Raw genomic sequence first — 20,938 nt, 5'->3', positions numbered from 1 at the left:
AAAAGACATTATTTACTGCAAACCATGGGCTACTATTTGGAAAATATGACTTGAACAGGATGTTCTTTCAGATGGCAGTGTGCTCTGCTTATGATTCCATAAGATCCTTACATATTTTAAATGATATTCAGAAATATGCTTATGCTTCACTTTCAAGATCTTATTTTCTTGTCTGAACTCTTTTAACAAAGGTATTACGCTAAGTATAAAAGCTGTCCAATTTTTTCCAACCTTTTGCTTCTCTCTAAACCACAGTCATTTTGTTAGACATTGAAAATGTCTTGATTTAGTTGTCTTGCTATTTTGGGCCTGTCCTGCCCCCTGCAGTGGTAATAAGGATGGAGCTTCCTGCTGGGTCCTGAAGAATACCATTTCACGGCCGCCACATAGCTGGCGGCTTTTATTTATGGAGCCAAGAAAATGAATGGGTATTAGTGTCCAAACATTTCAACATGCTCCTGTGGCCATGCACAAAAGGGACTGATTTGCAGCAAATTTCCACTTATTTTCCAAAAGTATTTACCTTGCAGAAGCTTGGCTGATCGTTATAATGGCATAGCAGAGGGGAAAAATGACCATTTCAGAACCCAATTTTTATATATGTTTCTGAACCTTAAAAGCGTTATACTTCTTCTGAATAAAGATAATACTCTTGGTTGCTAGGCTTTTATGGATATGTGGCTAATGCCAGCCCTTTTCTTCATGTGTGTCTTTACAACAGATGAAATGGACATTACCTAAAAGCAGAAAGCTTGTTCTGTGGTAGGGTCTGCATGGGTGAAGGTTCTTGCAAAAGACCAAAGTTAAAGTTCTTTTGAGCACTGTGAATGGCTCTCAGCATGGCACATCCAAGAGGTGCTTTCAACACCTGCAGATTTACCTGCCTCCTGGGGGCAGCACAGGGTGTATTTTACGCCTTTTCAAAGCTACCCCAGGAAGTTTGGGCAACACTTTCCATCGATATTTTACTGTACTCCTGCACAAAACTCACATCACCACACTATACCGACAAAAGCTGGTGAGCTCCACACCACAACACTATACTGACAAAAACTGGTGAGGTTTGCATGCTCCCTTCAAATCAGTGAAATTCAGCAACCATTGAGAGATTATTCAGATAGAGTTGCTGAAAGTTCTGTCCAGACTCTGAAAAGTTCTGGAACACGATACAAAGTCTTGTGCTCATGTCTTCTTTAATAGTTCCAGGCAAACTTTAACAAGCAAACTTTGACTGTAGTCAACATGGAGGTGTTAGCTGACACAAAGACAAATAAAATGATGGCTATGCCTAGTTCTGCAGGTGTTTCCAGATACCAAATTTCAGGTGCAGTTCTATGTACACATGCTCACAGATGGAGATAGTACATCTGGAGATACCCACTGTAAGATTATAGGAAAGCCACAACAAAAAGAAAAAAAATTGATTACTTGCACTGCAATATCATTTTGTGGAAGTTCCCAGCAGGTAGGATGTGAAGTCTAGATAATAGAATCACACCACTGGAGTAGCTGCTGTATATGTTTACACAGGTCACAGATATTGCAGTCAGCAACCCTTGAGTGTAAGGTTCAAAAAAGAAACAATACAGGAAAGGAAGACTTGTCAGTGACAATACCCTTTAAATGTTTTTAGCCTTCTTTTTTTTTTTAATATATTATTCTAAATATAAACTACATCACTACTGTTTATGGTTGATGTACCTGCAATGAAACGGAAAAAAAAAAAAAACCACAAAGTATTTACAAGTTGATTAGTTCCATGTTGCTATCTGTATTTGTTGCCTTTTATCCTGGAAAATCATCTGGTAGCTATAACAATACTCTTGACTTAGCTCCTGCTCTTAACTGTACTCTTTTTCCCCTAAAATCAGTTTACATAAATAACCAAACCAAAATAAGTGGTCTGTTTCTCCACAGTCTCTGAATACCTTACAGAGCAAATAGACCCATAAGGAAAAAAATCTGAAAACACAAACATTCAGCAGCACATCTGGAGCTGCTTCTTAGGTACAGCAACTGATATTTATTCCTTTGCCTCCTGTTCAGATTCATACTGCTTGGAGTCTCCATCTCTTAAATCTATTCTCATTCAGACAATCCCAAAGAAAGAGTACACAACATGGGTAAATCCTCTGCAACAAACAACTCTACCTCCTCCTGTTATCCTACCTTCAACTGCTGGTATCAGTTTAACTATTTATGTGAAGATAAGATAGAGGAATGAAATGATGGAATAGAGGGAAGATAAACCAACTCATCTCTTTCAACATCCTTCAAACCATGCATGAGGCATACCAAGCAAGAGTGATGGATGTGAGAGACACTCTTTGCTTTTCTTGCTCCCTGGAGTTCTACAAGATTTTGCTCCTCTCCACAAAACACATCACACACCAAACAGTGTGTTGGAAGGAATGAGCAGAAGGTACAGCTAGAAGAATATCTCCAAGTCTTTAGCAAAGACCCTTTCTGTACTCCTCAGTTTCTCCCACTGGTGTATGGACATACTAAAATTCACAAGAAAGAGTTGTAAGGGTCTGCTATGAATTTTGGGCACACTGAATATTTTCTGAAGTTTTCCCTCAGTTTCTGGTCCCTCCTGTAGGCAGGTATGATAATGAAAACCTTAGAAAACCTTTAGAAATTCCAAAGTACTTCACAGCTAATGTAAAAATACAATTTTCAGAAGCAATCAAGACCAAGCAAACACCAGACATAAATAATCTGTTTTATAACAAACTATAATTTTAAACATTTTAAAAATAAGAATGTCATTAATCTGCCTAGCTCATAACACTGCAATTAGGACTGTAATATGGTGAATTATTGTATTTTAATCTGATTAAGAATAAACTGTCCTGAAAACTCCCATAGAAAGCAAAGCGTACCAAAGCCTGTTCTTCCTACTAAGAATCGATTTCATTCTTTTGTAATGAAGAAGGCAAAATTTAACAGAAATTAACACATTGCTCTCTCTTTTCTTCCTTTTTAAAATATATCTTAGTTTAGTCAGTGATTGAGAAAGTCAAACCCTACTCAAGGTCCTTTTTCAGTCATTAGAAGTGAATCATCCTTAAATCTCTACTTACTAAAAAGGCTTAATCTTGTTGGGTTGAGAGGGAGGGGAAGGAAGAGAGAAAAAAAAAAGAAGGAAATTTTAGTTTTTTTCCTGGTGTTAAGAATTCCTTTTATCTGACAATGGCTTTGCATGTTACAGCACTAATTTCGCAATAAATTACAGTTCAGGTGGGTAGAATTACTCACATTGCTTGACCAAAGTGTCTGACCTAGCCAGACCTCTGATTGATGAATAGTTGTTCATTTTGTTCTACTAGTCCTATCAGACAAAAATCAAAAAAACTGGTGAAAAAAATTCTATTTCATGTAATAGCATTTTGTTATATATCATTAGCACTTAATTCTGTCACCAGTGCCGTGTCTGTGTTAACTAGGCCTTTCAACCTAATCCTTGCACACCTCAGAGTGTCATTCATCTTCGCCAATCGATGCACCAAAACTCTTGGTCCCAAGGAGCGAAATAATTCACAGGCTGCTGCTATGTAGTGACTTGGTGCACACCCTCCAAGAGGAGGTCTCTTATTAAATTAAAAATGTGATTAGAGCATGGTTAGAGCTATCTCTGAACTAAGTTCCCTATGTATCAGTACCACTGTATACTCAATAGATGCTTAGGGAAGAACTAAATTCAAGCCCCTGTGCCTGGCTGTTCACCTCAGTATACTGAAGGTCATGTGGCTGTTACTTCACTACTGTTGTTATCCAAGGTACTCAGATTTCACCTAGTTCAGATATGTCTGTCTGTGGTATTACACCTCTTTACAGATACTAGATACTAGATTTTTGGTGAACTTTATGGTTGCATATTGATAATTCCTTCCATTTGGGCCAGAACTCAAGCTTAAGTCCAATCTTGTTTTATAAGCACAATGATTAAACCAAAATCTGAAATCGAGTGTGAGGCTGCAAGAAGGTCTACAGCACTATTCCCAACATGTCATGACTCCTGTCCTGCTGCTCCAACCAGCATCATGGATAAGACAATCATACATATGGTTGTGGATGGTTGACTTGAAACTTTCAACTTCTACTCCATAAAGCTTTGTGGCAACATCACAAGGTCTACGTGGTCTGGTTTAGAAACTGGGCAATCAGGAGAATGAAACTCACTCTAATGGAAGTACTTCTCATGTTAAGGGCTTACCAGTGATTTCACATGAAAAGTTTGCCCCTCCTGCAGCATTTATAACCAATTGAATTTCAGTGAAGACAGATGAAGGGCAAATATTCAATGAGGTGGCTTCGCTTTGCAGATGCAGTTTTGTTATTGCCAATCTTACTGCTTGCAAGGGGAGAATGAGACAGAAACCAATAAAAGAATAAAAGCGCACAGTTCTGATAGCTGGAATTTCAGTGGGTGGCAAAGCTGATCAAAAGACAGAAAAGAGGCTTGTGAAACATTAAATGTATGCCAAAAGGCTCAAATCTTTGCTAGAGTTTCGATGCAATCAGAATTACAAAATACATACAAGAAATACTTATATTCTGCAGAAAAATCCATTTCTTGTATTGTAGTATTACTCATGCATAGTACATAACAATTTGGTATAGATTTAAATGACTAAATGATGCTTGCATTGTGGCACTACTTGTGCAGATTATCTTGGGTGCATGGCACACCCTCACACAGGGAATTTGTCAAATCATCCCAGAGAACATCCCTCATTCTAATTTCCCTTCTGAATTGTCTCCCTCAAGAAGTGAATTAGCAAAATAATTTCCTTCTTTAGAAGTTTGATTCTTCCCAAAACCAATCAGAGGTCATGGTGGAGGCAAAGATCAATTCAAATGATCTAATTACACTATTAAGGCTCTAATTTGTGAGAAATTTTCATTGTTATGTTTCATGCTATAACAGCTTTTAACCATGTCTTGCACATGTTTTCACTTTTCAACCAAGGCCTACTGTTAAGGTGGAGCTATCTTGGTCCCCTTCTTACTGTTTTGATGCCAGCATGCTGGGTCATGTGCTATTTGAACTGCATGTTCTTTAAAGCTGATTATTCCTTAACTAACCAATAAAGTATTTAGTAAAAACAGGAGGTACATAGCAGGCAAAAACTAAAGTCATAGAGACTTTTTTTACATCTTTCTTTCTACAAAAGTACTTATCATTAACTTTGAAGATCCTGTTGCTTACTCTTATCCTAATTTCTTATTTATTGGGTTTTCTTTTGTTGTTGGGTTGGTTTTGTTGTTATTGGGATTTTTGTACCTGCATCCATCTGGAATCTTGAGCCTGAGTTAAAGTTGCATTGCAAGTGCCTTACACCTCCATTGCAGGAAATGTATATCCAGTAACATTCCATCGGTTCCACCGGCATCAACTGTACACAACTGTAAATGACATGAAAAAAATCTGGCTCTTGATATGAAAAAGGCTATTTATGCACTTTCACAAAGGACAGAAGTCTTCTAACTTTGGGTCTATACAGAAATGAGACACAAATATGTTAGTGAAAAGCCCCAAGTTTTCTAAATGTAGATGAGCACAGATTAAGAAAGCAGTAATTAATTTCCTTTGACCTCAAGCTGAAATTCCTTTCTAAAGCTGTCATAAAGAGAAAGAGGCCAGAGAGAAGAAGTGAAACTGTGTAACAATGCAATTAAACCCTTGTAATGAGGTCAGCCATTGGACTTGTTGCAACTGATATCATTATAGAAATGAGGAGGCATTATAGGATGGCCTGATTTTTTACAGGATTCATTTTTTTCTTTAACTCTTTAACAGTCAGATATGTATTCTGTAGCATTAGAAAACAATTGTTGTTAGCAACCAGAACAGTAGGCACAAGCTTTACTGTTGTACTAACAGTATTTCATGAGTTCTGGTAATGAAGGCTTTGATACAGACAACCCTTCAGTCAAACTGTGTCATATCTGTTATTAGATCTTTCACTAGAAAGCCACTCCACTCTCTCCAGCAACAGGAGAGAGTAACTTTCAGCAATCCACTGACAACTGGTGATAGAAACTACTTCACTCATGGGAGTTGTGATGCTCAAGGAAAGCATGAGCACACCTGGAGGATAACCTGAACCAGAAAGAATCTTAAGTAGTCTCAACCTTACTTGCAGCAACTAAATCCATTCGTTTATCTTCATAGAATCACTTATTTCAGTTCACATGTGAAGAAAATCTTTGAATCAGTCCAAATTTTATCCCAGTTCTCCACCCTTTTCCTATGAAGTTTGTCTGAGAGCAACAAGGTTCATACACTGCTGAAGAAAGGTGCCCACATCAGAAGCAGGTGCTGCTTTAGCCTGCTGCAGATCTGCAATCTGCTGGGCAGAATTAAACTGCCTTACCTGGGAGAAAGGAACTTAAGAAGAGCTAAAGATAGCCCACTTCAGTCACTGTTCTAAATGAAGGAATACCTTTGCAGGGGAAGGAGAGAAAAAGTTAACGGAGAAAAATGTTTTCTAGTTTATTGGGGCCTTAATTAGTCATACCCCATCTATTTCTTTAAAAAACAATTGGGGCAGACCTGAGAAGGAATAAACTGGGGCATTTATATAATACCACAGAGAGGAGATGACTGCTTGGTGAGGAGTCTGTTCATTGACTGCAACAGGGCAAGGTGCCTCTTTCTTGAGGCTTCAGTTCTTCTGGTCCTTGAAAATGTCAGTGCATATATGAAAGCATAAAAAAGAAATCAAACTGATATCAAGTATTTCTGACTCTTCCCTCCACATCCCTCAAATTGTTCAGCTTAAATCATATTGAGACAAGTTTCAAGTACCTTTACTTTTTCTCAAGAAGTTCACCATCCCCAGTGTGCATATTATACTTTTAAAAGAGCTATTAGAAGAGAGCTTGCTAGTTGGAAATGAAGAGAAGGCATCATTTCCTTGCACTTAGAGGACTGGGTCACCAGTTCAGATGCCTTTCGTTCTAATGGTGCACTGAGTCATCATGTGCCTCAGTTTCCCCTCAGTGAGCATAACACTTACTGACCTCTGCAGAGAGCAGCAAGCTTTCTGCGAACCTCTGCGTTAAGTGCAAAGCCGTAGTGTTATTAAAGATAGTTTCAACAGAGACAGCTGAGTCCTATGAATTGTCAGTTCTCTCCAAATGGACCACAAAATAATATTTCCTCCAGAAATGCATTTATTATTTAACACTTTTCTGTGAAAGGTTTCTTTTACATTGCAAATGCTCAGAGTTCTTTCATAGGTCTTAAGACTATTGACCCTTTTCCTTAAAACATGCTATTAATGCTTAACGCTGTGATTAGCATTCAGGGAAGTAAGGACTGGTACTAAAATGGAAATCTGCAGTAAAAACACTATCTAGTTTGTAAAATAATTATGTAGCCTAATAATTATTTCATATGATTCTGTTTGATTGATAGGGAAAGGGCACCACCAAGTTTGGAATCATGATTCCTGAAGGTCTACATTCAAATCCCAGCCAGCAGCACCATGGTTTCTGACAGTTACATTTTACAAGCACAGCAATAAGATGGTCCTTGATTCTGTTTGGATGAGGGTTACATCAGATAAAATATACTTAATTAGCTTCCTTTTTTTTTTTTTTAATGGCAAGGAATTATAATTCTGTAAAGGGCAATACAGCATTCTTCCAATTTCCAGGTAAGTCACTGGTACCCTGGAGGTCAAATATAGTTCAAGTCTGCAGTGAAGTGAGACTACCTCCTTCCACTCTGCTGTCATTGCACCTGACCCCAACCTGGTAAAAGCATCCCCAGTGGTGCCAAAGAGGCCTTTCCATTCTCTGTGTACTAGCTGTGCTGGTCTTTCACATTTAAGGCTGCCAGATAAATGTCAAATCGCAATGTTCTTATGATGTTTAATGGGAACCAGGCTGAGATTGCTTGAACTTGCTTCACATTGGAGAAGTTTTTGTCACTTTGGCTTAGATGGAAAAACAAGTTTTAGATCAATAATGTACATAAATGAAGGAAGTTCACTGAGCTGGGCTTTCTCAGCTGATTCTCTGCTTGCTAACAAAACTGGAAAACCTATCAGGCTGCGTGTGTCTATGTGTAGTACAGAAATAACTACAAGACTATTGTTCCATGTTTTACAAAGATGGGTAGGTTTAGCTCTGTTCTCTTTGGAGTACATAATATTAGAGACTTCTACAATTGTTTTCATGACAGATTTTCAGACTACAACAGTTATAGCTGGGTGTCTCTATTCATGTAGTTCTATTTTAAACAATTTTTGCTAGGCCTGTTTTGTTGCCAATTTTTCCTTCAGACACTGAATTAAAATTGAAAATAATCAATTTAAGCCAGGCTTGCTACTACAGCAATGGATTGTAAATGAAACGAAAAATACAAATAAGTAGCATGCATGTACACAGATAAAATAATTGTTTGTAAACAACTTCAAAAATGTTGAAATTAATTTAGAAGCAGTACTGAGAAGTCTATCCCATCTAAATGCTGATGAAGACAAAGGACTGCTGACCTCTTTCCCTCGACCTTTACCAGCAGAGATTCCTAAGCGGGGAGAGAAAGGAGCGACCACCTAGCATCACTAAGAATCCTGCTCATCACTCAGTTAACCTGGGAGCTGTTCAGATATTAAAGTGGTAACTGCCACAATAAAACTTTAAGGCCTATTTAAGAGTTGTAGAGAGGAAGAGAGGAGACACTCCTGCCAATACCCCCTCTGCTACACAGCTGCAAATGCTCTGGGTGAAGCAAAACTTCTCTCCTGGATCTCTACTTCAGTTCCTACCGAAAACCATCAGCAGTGCCAATAAAAGTAGTAAAACACCAGCAGGATCAGCAGTAGGAGCAGCAGCTGGCCAGATACAAGAAAGGAAATAAAATGTACCATCTGAGGGTAATCAAGGGATTAGTTATGACTCATGAGTCACAGCTCCTTTCTGGACAGACTCCTGCTTTGATCTAGCTGCATATGGTCCTTTGCTCTGGTTTTGTACTAGAGAGCAAGCAGAGAAACACAGGAAGTGAACACTAAATAGCAGCAGTAGGTGTAAGATATTTGAAGCTATTTATATATTAACTATGTTGGGACAATTAGCTGGATTCAGAGCGACATGTTTTACCACATAATTAAAATTCAGGTAAGTATTTACTTTTGTAGAAGAGGTTATGAAATTAATAAAGAAGAATGTCAGTCATTTACCTAAGACATTAGCAATGAGCCAGGAGACAGGGATAAATGGAATTACAAATGGTTTATGAATATTTTTCATATTCATCTTAAGAATGTTGCAGTAAATAACAAAAACATTGATAGAGCTTCTTTATTTCAAGGCTGAATTTTTCTGGTTTACCTTCCATTAACTCTAATCATATTGGGGTTTAAGCTATGGGAAAAATTTTTTTGTTAGTTGTTAGAAATGTTTTGCAGACAATGAGTAAGCTCGTAGGTTTCTGTCAGGGAAGTTAAGTAAACTCTTTAAGTTCCTAAAAAGAAAGAGTATTTTCAAGATCTCAAATCTTTTCTCTCTCTCTTGTCAAAATCCTCCTAAATAGGTTTTTGGTGGTTTGGGGTTTTTTTATTTGTTTTAAGTGACTTTACTTTTTCAGTGTTCTCATACAACCAAGAATTGCTCTCGTCCTCCTGTATCGACTCTTGTGTTCAATTATGACTGCCATGTCTATTGTTCTTTTTCAGAGGCTCTCCTTCCTCCAAGCTCAGAAATATAATTCACATTCTTGCTCCTAGATGCATGCCTCTGCACTTACATTTAGCTGTGGTAATACAACCTAATGTGGGCCATTCCTATTGTTATTTATAAATTAGCATCTGCAAATCCTGTTGATATTTTCTCCAAAATATTAACTTTGGGCTATATGCACGATCTGTGTGGGAGCATATGAAAAATACCCCAGTGAAAGATGATTTCTCATTTAGGAGCCGAGTTCTGAGATCAGCCAGCAAATTTGAAATCTGCTTGGTAGGGGCTGCATGAATTTTTGTATTACGTTAACTCTTGTAAGAAAACCATGCAGTGTCAAATGAGTCACAACATTTTCACTCTTTCAAAACAATTATTTTTACTTGTAGGAAGTGGTAGCAATTCTAAAATATTTAATGGCATTGTAGGTCTGCCCTGACAGTGTTATGGTTTCAACTGGACCTGAAAGTAGTTCACAGATGTGCAGGAGTATTTTTTTCAGTGCCATCACAGACATTACAGCTCCTCCTGCAGATTATGCAATGATGCAAATGTCCATTCTAACAATAATTGTATAGATACGTGGTTTCATATATGCCATATATACAAAGAGCCTATATATAGAGGATATATATTTAGCCTCTACTTCCACCACCCTGTGAACATAATGCCAGAGGGAATAATTAAGGGGCAAGACTGGCTGACCTAGACATTGGTTGACCTGACCAACAGGCTTTCAGACTGAATTCTCTGGTCTGCTAAAGAAGAAAGCCTCACAAAATGTCTTTAAAGCAGCCATGGGTTCCCCAGCGACTCTCTGATGATGTAAGTCTGTCAGAGATGGCTTAGCTATTTGCCATCACAAAGCATTTCCTGCCCCCAGCACAAGAGGACAGTCATAAAGTCATAGATATGGAAGGCAGAAGGGGAACTGAATGTAGTGAACTTCACTACCTTAGATCCTTTGACAGCAAAAGTAGACTTCCCCCTTTGTAACCCACAGCCATGTGAATCTGAGTCTTCAGCCCCTTGTGGTTTCACGCTTTGTTCTGTGGATTTGACACACCAGGAAAATGTGGCTTGATGGTCTTATTACCCCAACAATAAATGATGAGTAACAATCTGTCTGACTTCAATTAAATCTAACTTAACCTTCAAAATGGTTATCTGCCACAAGCCAGTACAAGAGGACTGAAACCAGAAAATTTTGCTTGGTCTCTCCAATTAATTTATTCTTGAGTCCCTATGCTGAAACAGCACCAGAAACCTTCCAGAGGCAGCATTGGGGTTTATGCATAAGGCCTGTGTGGGCAGACTACTTGTTTCACATAGGCTAGTGACGAGCCACCAGATACTACAAAAGTTCAGTTTGCTGATTAACACAGTTTGAATGGAGTCTCCAAATCTACTGCAGGGATGAAAGCTCCTGTGTCAAATCACTAGCCACCTTCTCTTTATCATTGGGAAATGTAAAACAGTAAGTTTACAGGAAATATTTTCATTACTAGGCCCCAGCTGGAGCATTTCAAGATCAGGGATTAAAAAGCACATCAACTCAATGTTGCTAGTTAGGCACAAATATCTTTCTCTTCTCCCTTCTTCAAGTTGTTCTGAATTTGGCTACAATGACACATTTTGGCAGACCACTTGACAATTTTTTGTCCAGTTAACTAGAAAACTCATGGTATTAATTTCTCTCATGAGTTAACCCTAGTTATCATGCCCTCAAATAAAATTAGGTTCTTTTCCAGAGCACCCTATGGCCTTTACAGTATAACCTTTTCCTGCACTCTCTAACAATTCCCAGCTCGGGGAATAAATGTAGGACATGGAGCAGAAGACAGACAGATCTAAAATAAAGAAAAACAGAACCTTCACAAGCCAGTTGCATTACAATGAAAATCCAGAAGGTTTCCAAGATTTCTACAGCAGGCAATCTCCAAGTGATGTGCAAGTCACTAGGCAGGAATAGTACATCTTTTTTTCCCATTTCCACCACATTTTTATGACTCCTCTTACTGTTTTTTAAGTGTTTGGGGATTTTTCCCAGTCCAAAGGCATATGCCTCACACAGTCCAGCTTTCTTTAGAGGTCACTATATTTTAATTCACAGTTTTTAAGCCTGCTTAGAAACCTTTCTTAAGGAAAGTGTCTGCCAAATTCCACCTTACTGAATTCTGATGGATACTCACTCATGAATCCCAGCAGAGTCAATGAGACTCCAGCAACAGATCATCACGTTTCAGTCCTTTGTACACTGCAATTATTTTCTTCAGTAGACTTGTTGGTTTTTTTTAAGCCTGTTTTCAAATAAAGGACATGGTTCAAAAGAAAATATTAATGCTTTTTTTTCTTAAACGTCTGATCAGACTGGCTGGGAAGGAGGAGCTGGTGTACAGTTTTGTTCCTGTTCATTTTGTTAACAGTCTTGTGCTGCAACTTGTCTAGATGCTTTGTGACTAGTGTTGGTCTTTTCTTTTTTTGTCCCATTGACATGCTCTTGCCAAGGATATCGTTATGAAATTCTGTAGTAACAAGCATTCTTCTGTTCAAATTTATATCAATTAGTTTGGGACAGTAATTCAATCGGACGGCCCACTGGATTTTGAAAGACTCGTGACGATGTCAAAGTGGCGACCTTTTTCCTCCGCTCTCAGCCAAAAGCCATTTTTTAACAAGGAGCTCTTGAAAAGAAATGCCACTTTGATAATTAGTTATTGATCACGGACAATGCGGCGACGAATACCATCGGATTAGCCAGACGCCACTGGGTCGCGACATGAGGGTTTCCTTATCGCAATAATCTATGGAAAGAAATATAGAATAAAGGTCATTAAGGCTTCTGTTTTGGAAGCACAACCCAGATAATTTAACTTCCTTATTAAAAATAAAAATTCCAAAGCATTCTGGATCCACTCAGTTTTGTAATGAACCTGTTAAAAAAACTTGCCACTAAACAAAAATTGGGAAGTTACATTCTTTAGGCAACTACACTTAAAACTCTTTTGATAAATTAACCCTGCTTTGGCCATCAGTCTTACCTCACTAAAATACCATTATCTTTCCTACCCTAAAATGTCCATTAGGAACTAATTTGGATCTGTGCATAAAAACATGAACTTAAGAAATATTGGACTTTTTTTTCATCTAATTTAGGAAGCACTTCAAAGCCTGCTTGAAGTTGCTTTATAGAAGTTATTTAATGGAGGGGGGAGGAAAAGGCAAAGAACAATTTTATTGCACTTAAAAGGACAGAAAAGAGGAAAGAATCCATTTGTTCTAAGATTTCTTTCCAGAACATTAATGAAACATAGCTTGTCTGAAATGTGCAATATACAACTACCTGTGCTATAATTTTGGCTGATTTGAGAGACTATTAGATATGTACTGAAGCAATAAATGTTTTTGAGGTTATGGGGGATAATGCTGGAGTTTTGTTGTAACTGAACTCTTAGAGTACCATAGGTAATACCCTTACATGATTGAACTACCTAATACTTGATATTAATAAATATATTACTTACAGGTCATCACTTCAAATTCAGCATAAGGCTTTATTACAGAACAGTTATCATGTCAGTGTGCCTATGAGATAGAGAAACAACACTCTAGTCAGAGAAATAAAAGTCCAGAATGGTTGATTTACATGATTTACAAGATATCACAAGCCTGCATGTCTGAGAAATCAAACCCAAATTACTTTCTCATCAGACAAAATGGGGTTCTTACAAACTGATAACTAATGGCACTTAAAGCAGCACAAGCAGTCTGATGCTAGTCAACATGCCCCAAATAAACTGGTATTATGTCCACTCACTACTGCATCATTCCACCGTCATGGACACCAAGATAGAACGAGCCTCTCAAACCTGAAAGTATTTCCACATAGATTTGGAGTCATATGGGTGGGAAAGCATGATGTTCCCATTTCATGTGTAATAAACATCCATTCATTCCAGGGAAAAAGAACCTCACATTATTAGACTGATGAACCTGTCATGAACTCAATATTCATTTCTTCTTGTATTCAATATTATTTTGTAAAGATCATCATTAATCCAATGTAATTTTATTGTTATTATTAAATTACTATTATTTTAATTTATGGGAAATTAGCTTCTTGAAGACCTTCCAGAGATTCATTTTAATACTGCAGTGTATGAAAACATTCTAAAAATGTATGCAAGCTAACAATTAGAGCAGTTACTCATTAGCTTCCTAAAGTTAATCTGTTCTAACTTCCGTGATCTGAAGGTTATTCCATTTTATTGCTGTGACTGCACGAGATGCAGCCTTAAGGAGGAAACTACAATTTCCCTGAAGCTGAAGGGACTATGTGCCCACAGCAAAGGTAACAAGATACAAAAGTTTTGCTATTGGTGAATAGGATCATTCTGCCAAGTGGAAGTTTCATGGCCTTTTTCTGATGTTATCCTGTCAAAGGGATTTTGGCAACATAGTTCTCTTTAAAAGGTGGTTTGGTTTTCTGCCTATCTGTTGTGAACTGTTATTTTATGTTTCAGATTAAGAACATTAAAAGAATAATTGCAACACTGTTCTGAGCTGCTGAGAGAGAAACCTGAAGCACTCCAGCTGACAGTATGCAGATGGTTTCTGGTCTTCCCAGTTTTCCTTTTGTAAGCAGGAAAGACCTTCAGCTAACTAGTTACACATCCTTTTCAGTATACAGATGAACACATTTGCACCTTACTTAAGGTAACGTGTGCCTGAAAGCTTTCACTGCCTACTATAAAAAAAGATCCACAGGGTCCTTGTGCACATACAGAACCCCTCCTGTGGGTGCAGGGTAAGGGGGACAGGCTATTCCAGTGTAGGGTATCTCTCCAGTACACAATTCAGTATATTAATTCTTCTCTGCTTTTCAGCAGCTGGACCTTAAATATTTCAGAAACCTCTCCCTTTCCTGATATGCAGGCAGGCCATTCAGGGACACCACAGCTGACCTTTTCTAAGAAGAAAGATCATAACCGCAGTGGGACATCTGTCCTTCCTGATAGTGGCCACAATCTGTGGAATGTGAATAGGATAATGGTATTAATATAGATACAATGATCACCATTAAAATAAAGCCTAAGTTATTTCTTTAGATAGCTGAAGACAGCTCCTTAGCTGAGCTTACACCTTGCAATCTCACCTTAGTGCATCATAAGGTAGTGGAAAGATTATGTCTGTCAGAGGGGTTGCCTGTGCAGATACCGTGGTGATGGGTGTGTGATAAGATATGGTTTGTTTTTACAACAAGGCAATAATTCTCACTCACCTATTTCCCCCAGGGTGATCTGAGGACTAATCAGTTAGTGTTTGCTCAAATCTGTAACAGGCCATAGAAGCAGTAAGTATTATTATTATTACCTTATTATGATATTGACTCTACCACATTGAACTGCAGTACTTTCCTCTACTTAGCTGTAATATTACCATGAAGTGTTTATATTCCCGTAATGTAAATGTTTCCTTTTGAAGGGGAGTTGACCCACAATATAATTTATTTACATGAGCCAGGAGACTCTCAAAATGTTTTCCAGGGACCTTTCCAGTTAGGCTTGTGCTTTTACATTCTCAGTTTCTCCTGAGCAGTGTTTGTTGACATGCATTTCTGAAAACCTGTTTGGCCAATCCCTATAGCCCTCCAGGGCCCTGTGTTTTGCTGCACCAGTAGGCACGCTGTCATTGCTTTGGCACTGAAATACAGCTGACTGTAAATGCTGGGCTGCTGTTCTGTTGCTGAATTCACCTGATTCAGGAGCACCTAGCCTTGTCCTGAGAGCAAAGACTTCTCAGCTGCACAAAGTCAGACCTACAGGACCTGGGCACTGATTAGCACTTAAGCCAAATGCCAATCTGCCCTCACACCTCCACAAAAATCCCACAAAGCCACCTGATCTGTCAAGTTTGCTCTTACTATCCGTGTTCCAAGCTGACAGTTATTTACTCTCCTCTCCCCTAGCCCTTACATCTGGATCAATGGGGACAGGCTTTCCACCCCTCAGAAGATTCACTTACATTAAGTGGCAAGGTGGAAGCAGTGAATGAACAATAGATGGCTGTCAGGCTCGACAGCAGGGCATGGATGTATGAGCGTAGAGCTGACAGCGAGGGCCTCAGAGGGTAAACTGCTTTGCTGGAACTAATTAAACAGATGAAATTATTACATGAATATGCAGATGTTGTTTACATTTTACCATATGGTATTATTTCAGGTAATAACTCGCAGGAGGATCCCTTCCTCTCATCAAGAGGAAATGAGTTGAAAAGGAGGCTCCATGTGTCACCTTTCAGTTGCTAGGCAGACATTGATATGGCAGGCTTCTCTCCTAGTCACAGGGAAACTCTTCTCCTTCTAGCTATATGACACCAGAGAGGATCTGCATTCTTCCTACTATGCAACGTTGGGAGAGATTATCTTTTATCAAGCATAAATGTTAGGGTTGCAACATTTTTCCCATTATGCACAGAAGGCATGCACTTTTCCAAATGTTGTTTCCCAATGTGCACTTTACAGCTGAGATGCTGCCAATCCATAGTCAATAGGTAAGAACTGACAGATCTGTCCAAATATGTAGAGGCTGGAAGTATGACATTTCTCCAAAGTCTGACATGTGGCTGTGCTGGTTAGCATTACTGCTTTGCTAACCTGAAGTGCTGATAACAGAGGCATTCCTTTCAAGTAAGTTTCCATTCATCATGCTGAAAAGGTTGCTCTCTAGAATTACAGAGGCATAGGACTCCCATATCAAACAGTATAAAGAATTATTAATTATATGCATTTCAGATGGGTAGCCTGCTAGGATCTGACATGTCGGATTGCTGTGCAACCCAGGCAAAGATACATACTGAGAATAAGCAACACTGCAAACTTTTCTGAAAGTGTTGACTATGAAAGCAAGAAGTGGTGGACCTTAGCCAAGGCAATGCTAGAACTGCCAGGTCTGGGAGCTACTTCTTACTGGATAAATTCAGGAAAGATAACTGCAGAAATATAGCCATACCTCTGTTGTCTGCATTGAGTCTCTAAAGAAAAAAGTGTCACAAACCCTGAAAAAATAAATACAGCTGTAATTGCCAGACAAGGCAAACAGATTATTTTGCAGCAACATCCACTTCTTAAAGATGAACATGTGACTGTCATTTTACTGCTAGATTATTAATAGCCCCCATCCTAAAACAATTCAATACTAATGGAAGTAATGCCTTTTTCTCAGGCTGATTCAGCATCTCATTTCTACAATGACCATTTTCATTCCCTCAATGGCAACACCTTTTTGATCAGAGGCACAAACTATCTTTGTATTACTCTCTTTATTGCTTCTTCTAAATGTCCCTAGCTGATATGTGGACTGACCATATTGATCTTTCCCCAAAGACTCAAGTACCAGATATGTTTCTGTAGCTCAGTGATAGGCGATAATGCCAAGTTACGTCACTACTGCACTGACAGATTGTTTGCACGTTGCCACTTGGCTTCCAGGTTTCTTAGGTACATCATTTTAATAGATCTTTAGGGTCACCAGTGACTTATAAGATTCAAGATGCAAAGACATGTCAGTGATGCCAAATGTATACTGTATTTTTTAAATAAGAAAAATGTGTTCTCTTTACTGCTATTTGCCCTGTAAAAAATCCAACTGAATAGCCAGTAGAACTGCATGTGGCAATTCTGAGTGCATTAACAAGAGAAAAACCAACCAGGTCTCCTTGGCTTAGGGATAGATAGCTCTGTATGGAACCAGTGCTATAAGTTCAGAAAGGATTTCTCTGACATTGTCTTCTGACATAAACCTTTAGCAGTATAACATATATATCAAAACAAACCAGAACAGTTCACTTTATATACATTCCCTTTGGAGAGGAGGTGAGAAAACAAACACAGAACAGATGTTAGCCATGCTAAATGTACTACTGGAGGGAACTCAGATGCTAAGGGGATGAATATGGTGAAAGAAATGAATATTCTCCTCTGCAGATGCTGTTCCTAACTGACAAAAAAGCAATGGGAAGTGCTTCACTCCTCTGCTCATGCACCCTCTAACAACCAAACACTGAAGATATAAACACTCAGGAAACAAATACACACAACAAACATTGCTACTAATTACAGACTGGTATTCACCTTCCCCACCTTGTCTGGTATTGAATGTTGGCTTTGACCACTCAGACCCCTGTATCCCTCTGTAATAAATTAAATCACTGCAGCAGTTACAACAAGTTCCTGTAAATTCCTACAGATTATTTTGTCAATTTTTTTCTCTTTCTTGTTTTATTCATAACATTATATGTGATATTAAACCAAGATATCTTGGGTTAGGAAACTATTAATTTTTCACTAGAAACTGATCTTCTGGGTTGAAGGGTGAGCCACAGGTTTTGCTGGGCACAGAGGGTGTCCATTCATCTCACCCCTGGAGAAGACCTGCCACTGCACATTTCCGTACAACTACAACCACCTCTTTCCTACTAACAAACAGGAAAGTGAAGCAGTTCTAACTTCTTGTCATGAAGCTTATTGTCAGCCCACAATGTATATTGTGTTTCCTCGTCCTATGAAAACAGAGCCCGGGGTGGGGAAAGGCAACGGCATGAAAATAAATTCAAGAACTTCAATATCAAGACAAGAGAAGGACTTGCTGCGAGTGATCAGAGGTGTGGACAAGGGAACAAATGAAACAAGAAGTGCTACAACAGGAGCTGAGAACATCCTGTTGTGGGCATCACAGGAGGTAGAGGGTGACTGCACACAGATCACTGAGCAGCCAATGCCTAAGGCTGTTACTGCTGAGCAGAAATCATGATACAGGTATTATTAACAATAGTGCAACGGTGCTCAGAGATCTCTCAATAGTGTTAGAAGTAGCAAATTAGACACCAGAGGAGGCCTGAAGAATAAGGTCCAGAATTATGTCTTTCTGTCTTTTCCCATTTGCCTCTCTCAGACAGGCTTTCTACACCTCTGTATTATTTCAAATCCTTATATATTGTATGATCTGAACACAGAGTAATGTGTCAATGCAAGAACATAATTATTTATATCTATCTGGTATCCCTAAAATTCACCTTTTGCTTGCTACAAGTGTGGTAGTTTTAGGCTATGCCTTTAAAATTTGCATCAGGTTGGAAGGAAACCTCCAAGGTCATCTTGTCCAACCCCTCTGCAGCCAGCAGGGACACCTCCAACTAGATCAGGCTGCCCAAGGCCACGTTGACATCTTGAATGTCTTCAGGGACAGGACATCAACCACATGCATTGGCAACAATGTTCCAGTATTTTACTGCTCTCATTATAAAGCACTTCCTCCTTATATCCAACCTTAATCTACCCAGCACCAGTTTAAAACCATTGCCCCTCGCTCTGTCACTACAAGCCCTTCCAAACAGTCCTTCCACAACCTTCCCATAGGTCCCCTTCAGATACTGAAATGTAGCTACAAGATCTCCCCAGAGCCTTCTCTTCTCCAGGCTGAATAGCCCCAATTCACTCAGCTTGTCTTCACAGGAGAGGTGTTCCAGCCCTCCAATCACCTTGGTGTCCCTCTTCTGGACTCACTACCAGATATTCACTGGACCATTTTCCCCCACTGGCTAACGTGTCTAAACCTCCAAATCTCAGTCTTCTAGCTGTCATGCTGTTCCTTAGTGTCATTGTAGTGCTCTCCTTGGCTCACTGTCTGGAATTGTGAACTCATGTGGACACAACTGTGCTTTCTTTGTGTTTGGAACACATCCAGCACATCAGTATTACTAGTGAAAAAAATTAAAAGTAGGTAAACTTTGTTTTTATTTGTTCTTGCTTGTCTTTTGTTCCTCATCCAAGAGATCAATGCCATTTGGCAAACACTAACTGGGTAAGATAACTTACTAACACTGTAAGATATACAACTAAAAGCAGCATGATTATCAAACACATATGTGATCATGCACAACTGAGCTAAACTGTGGCTTCTCTCCTCCACTAGAAAGTCCAAGAAAACTAAGGGCAGAAGAATTCTTTGTTTTCTTCATACCAGATTCTGTTTCAGGTTTACATACTTCAGTATTTTGCCACCTGAGGTTTAAACGTTTGTTATTGTATACAAAATGAAATAAATCAACTTGTATCAAAGACAGATTTGCCCTGAAGTCTCTTGGATAAAGGCTCAAACCTAAGGGAAGAAATAATTTAGAATTTTTTGCATTGGAAATAAAGCACTATAAAGGCACTGGTGTGTACTCCTGATGTAGAAAAGCCAGGCTATGTAACATCTCACTAGTCTAAACTTCGTGATGGTCTGTGTTAAAGAGGGAAAACTAATGCCAGGTCTGGAGCAGTGCTGATTTCCATTACAACATCTCACTTTAATAGACAGGATAAATCAACCTGGGTTTTGTCTTGGGGTTGTTTTTTTCTGCAAGTTGTTTGGTTGATATTTAGGGGTGATGACAAATACTTGGAGCTTTATGTCTCCAAGAATTGTTTGCAGGTTGCAATAAATTCATAAAACAAAATAGAAATCTACAAAACATTCTCATAGCCTGAAGTACCATTCCCAAAATTTCCAAATCTTTTCTCAGTTGCATTTTGTCTTTCTATCAAGTGAAAACATCTCAGATTCCTAGGAAACAGTAGAAATATTTCTTACTCTACACGGGGAGAAGAGAATTTCATATATGGAGCAACAAAGAGTCCATAAATTGTAGACAAAGAGAGGAAGAAAACAATTTAGAAGTATTTTTGTTTAGAGGGAAGTTTGAGGGCCAGCCTTGATTTGAAAGCCCATAAATCATGGCCCTTATCATGGCCCATCATCCCCATTCTTCAAAGAATTCAAACACACATTGTCCTGCTGAAGCTCACGAAGGAACCTATCCATGCACAGCTCAGAGCAAGACCAGGATTCTTGTTTTGTAGAGCTAAGTCCCATATTTCTGGAAAACTGTCCAGGTTGCAGGCACCACCTGCTCCTCTGCCCATAGACAGTCAGCTGCTCCATGAAAACTTCTTCACAAGCATGCCCCTACAATATGGACTCAGAGAAAACCCTTAAAACTGCTTAATATTTTGTGTTGCAAAATGGCCATGAGTTAATGCCTGTGCCCTGAGTTTCCTTTTAGGGTAGAATATTGTTGAAAGGTGAAATGAACATGCAAGAGAAGAAGGGATGGAACCATGTGTGGTATTTATTTTACTGGCCTCTAGCATCCTTCTTGTTCATACCCTAAACGGAAACTATTTATGGAGATCATG

Source organism: Indicator indicator, chromosome 16, assembly GCF_027791375.1.
Source record: "Indicator indicator isolate 239-I01 chromosome 16, UM_Iind_1.1, whole genome shotgun sequence".
Classification (NCBI taxonomy): domain Eukaryota; kingdom Metazoa; phylum Chordata; class Aves; order Piciformes; family Indicatoridae; genus Indicator; species Indicator indicator.
Note: the sequence above shows the minus strand (reverse complement) of the source record.